Consider the following 4,072-nt stretch of genomic DNA (forward strand, 5'->3'; position numbering starts at 1 on the left):
TTTCCGGGGAAAAACAAACTATGGCCGTCCCCCCCCTTCCCCAGCCACAGTTTCAAAAGTGCCTTCTCTCCTTGCTATCGAGTCTCCCACTCTCCTTAATTGGTTATAGCCAGACTTTCTCTCTTACCACTGCCCTGAAACTTCTCTTGTGAGCATTCCCAGCAAGCTGCTCTTAGTTGAATTCAAGGGTTTCTCCACGGTTCTCATTCTACCTGCCTTGACTCACACTATGTGACTCTCATGCATTTTACAGCATGGATCATTCATTCCCTCCTCCTGCCTCCGAGAGGCCATTTGCCTTTGACGTTCCATTATCTTTCTGGCCATTACCTGTGGTCTCTGTGTTTTAGTATGTACTTTCCTGGCCTTCTCAGAAAGCTCTCCTCAGTCTCTCTGTAAAGCTGCACACCCAATGCCCTCTTTCAGTGTGAGCTCATTCACCCCCAGGGTTTCGCCTGTCACCTGTACCCAGGGACTTCCTAATCTGGGGCCTGGATCTCTCGTCTTAAATCTCTATTTCAAACTCTCCGTATGCCAAACCATAGGCATTGGACTCCTAGATACTTTCCAACCCTTCAGCAGTTGTCCTAGCTGGAAGGGCAGATACCATCATCTCTACTCTGGAAACCCATCCTTTCTCCATCCTATGCCTGCTCATCTCTGGAGCAGGTTCCTACACTCTCCTTCCTGAGCTCTAGTAAAGCTTCCTAAATGGGTTCCATCTCACACCTACTGCACAGTTTACAAACTGATCTTTACAGAGCACAGATGTTAGTATGTTTTTGCCTAGTTTTTAATGTTTGCAAAATCCCATCACCTACTACAATCGATGGCCCAAACTCCTCAGGGCCCTCTGTTGTCTGGCTCCATTGGGCCTCACTAGCCGTTTCTCCTGGCCTCCTGCTCCACCTACCAGGCCTGTCCCATGCCCTCAGGGCTCCAGCCACATGGGTCTACCAGGGAGTCCTGAATATGCTGTGTGTGTGTTTCCTGGATCAGGTCAGGATCTGGGCTTGGAATGCCCTGGCCTGGTGTATTCTCTCTGCCCAGTAAAATTTTATTTATCTTCCAAAGCCTGTGTTATGGACTGACTGTGTCTCCCCTCAGATTCACGCTATGAAGTCCTACTCCTGATGCTATTTGGAGATGAGTTTTCTGGAAGTGACTAGGTTTAGATGAGGTTATGAGGGTGGAGCTGTGGTCTGATGGGATTAGTGTCTTTACAAGAAGGCATATCTGAGGGACCAGCAGTTAGCGTAATGGCTATGTCACTGGACTCCCAGGTAGTCGACCGCGGTTCGCGTCCCGGACCCGGTGGCTTAAACTCACGCCGGGTGCGTGTGCGTATGCGTGTGTGCCCAAGATCCTGAGAGGAGAATGGAGGAGAAGGGATTGTGGTGTGGCCATCCCCCCGGGGGGTGATTTCTCGCTTTCTGTCTCTCTGTCTCTCTCTGTCTGTCTGGCGAGTGCACGCGCCCTATAGCAAAAACCTCTCCAAAAAAAAAAAAAAAAAAGAAGGCACATCTGAGACGTCAGTCTTTCTTTCTCTGTCTGCCAGGTGAGCCCACAGCAAGAAGGCCGCCATTGATGGGGCAAGCAGATGGAGTAGTGATTATGTCGTTGGACCTCTACGTGGGTGACCACGGTTTGCGTCCCAGACCTGATGGCTTAAAACTCACACCAGGCATATGATGTGGCATGGCCATTCCCCCGGGGGGTGATTTCTCGCTTTCCCTAGAACTGTCTCTCTCTCTCTTTCTACCGAGAGCATGTGCCCTAAGGCAAAAACTAACTAACTAACTACAAAGGCAACCCTTGGTCACGGTAAGCCAGGGAGAGAGTGCTCATCAGAACCCAGCTTAGCTGGTAATCTCGATCTTGCAGTTCCCAGAACTGGGAGAAAACATGTGCTTGTAGTTTAAGCTCATAGTCTGTGGTATTCTGCGCTGGCTGAGACAATCTCGTCCTCATGCCCTTTGTGACGCATTCTCAGACTCTCTTGTCCAAACTGACCACTGCCTCCACTAGGTCCCCACATCATTTTACCCATGGTGATAATAGAGAATCCAGCAGATTTTATTATGATTGAAAAATCTTCCCACTTTGCCATGGCTAATAGGAAGCAAGGAACATTTTTTGTTTTAAAAGAATTATTTATTTAAAATTTTTAAAATCATTTTTAAAATTTCTATAAGGTATTTTCAATCACCAGAGAGAAAAAGGAAAAGTGAGAAAGCAAGCTGCCAGGTCTGGGACTCGAACTATGATTGGCCGTGTAGGAGTCCAGTGCCCTAACCACCACGCCACCTGCTGGTCTCACAAGGAGTGTTTTTAATGAATCTTTGTAGTTCTAATAACACAATATTTGGCACATAGAAACTTAGTAAATGTAGAAGAAATGATGCTTTAAGTTTCCACTAAGGTAAGATTAATAGCAATAATGAAAATCATACCAGCTAGCATTTACTGAGGTCAATTATGTTTCAGATGTCCCACACATTTAAAATTTGTAATTAGTCCTTATTTCAGCCCTGCAGAATGGGAACTATATATAATTGTCCACATTTGGTAGAAGAGGAACCTGAGGCACAGGAAGTCTGAGTGATAGGCTGTAAATGTTGTAGCTTATACATGTAGGAGTCAGACTGGGAAGCCCAAGAATGTGACTCCACCCTTAGGTCTCTAGCGCATAGCTGAAAGCAGGTCCTGTCCCAGCAGGGCTGATGGTTAGGGTGAGGAGCTGGGGGCTGCAGGGAAGGGGACAAGGAAGGAGGGAGCTGCCGTTCAGAACCCAGGGGCTTCCTTGCTCTGTCAGATGGGGCCAGCACCACTGCAGCTTCCTTCTGTCGGGCTGGGCGTATGAGACAGAATACCAGCAATGGCTGGCGGCCCCAGTCTTCACCAGGATCCGAGTCCAGTCTCCGAGTTAGGGAGGGGGTCGGGAGAAGGAGACGGCACTATGTTTGAGGAACATTCTCTTTGAAGCCTGTAGTCAAATGGCCCCATCTCCAGACAAGCGGATCACATACAGATGATTTAGCTGCAATATCGCCGAGTTGACCGAGTGAGGAATTCCCATTCTCGTCTCAGAGAGGACTGGAACTAAATAACGCTGAGCTGCTGTTTGACGGAGTGGTGCCATAGAATCTATTGAGTTCCTACTTAAAGGTGCATAACCTTATTTTAAATTAGTTTCCTAGGGTGTGGGTAAGACACTCCAGGGTTTTAAAACCTACCTTTTATCATACTAAGCAAAGTCTCCTTTCCTTAGAAAGGCTGAAAGCATCTCTGTATCTCAGGCCGCTTCATCTGTTGGGAACGGCAGGGCTGCAATAACAATGCTAACAATAATGACTGGTTCTCTGGTGCTACCTCGCTAGAATCTCCAAAGCAACCTTTTGGGGTAGGCAGTGGTAGTATTATCCTTTGAGACTGAGAGTCAGAGAAGTTAGGCCCCCACTCAGTCACACAGCTCGTGGGTGGAGCTAAATGAATATGCTCTTGTTCTGGCCGGTTTATGAAGGAGTGGCTGTAAATGTTGACTTTGAAGGTAGGCAGCCTAACTGAGACTTAGGGGAGCTAATCTTCTCCCAGGGGTTCTCTGCCAGCTTCATTTCGGGGTGATCTGGGTGAAGAATATCTCTGCTTCGAGTGTGACCTTAGGGTATTAGCTGCCCCGTGCCTCAGTTTCCCATCAGTGATAGGGTGACAGCGGCTGGTGCATCTCGGATGACCACCTCATGAGCATGGTTACGTGTTTAAGCGTCTCACTGTACCTGTGTCGTGCTGGGCAGGCCTGCTGGTTGCACGGCTGGTGCAGCCCTGGAAGAGGGTTGACTCTGTATCTGGCTCTGGGCTCTCGGGGTCTGCAGGCAGCTCAGCTCGCTCTCAGCACCCGCTGCAGCGAGTGGGTGCAGGGCGAACGCCGGTGCTGTGGTTGTTCCTTTATGTTCCATGCCCTGCCAGAATTCTTACCCAACCTGGAGTCTTAATCACGGGGAGCAATTACATGAGAGCAGAACGAGAAATCAGGATCGATGCCAAGTCAACTGTCTACTGGAAGAAATGAAAT

This window comes from Tupaia chinensis, unplaced genomic scaffold (assembly GCF_000334495.1).
Source record: "Tupaia chinensis unplaced genomic scaffold, TupChi_1.0 Scaffold000494_1, whole genome shotgun sequence".
NCBI classification, from domain to species: Eukaryota; Metazoa; Chordata; class Mammalia; order Scandentia; family Tupaiidae; genus Tupaia; species Tupaia belangeri.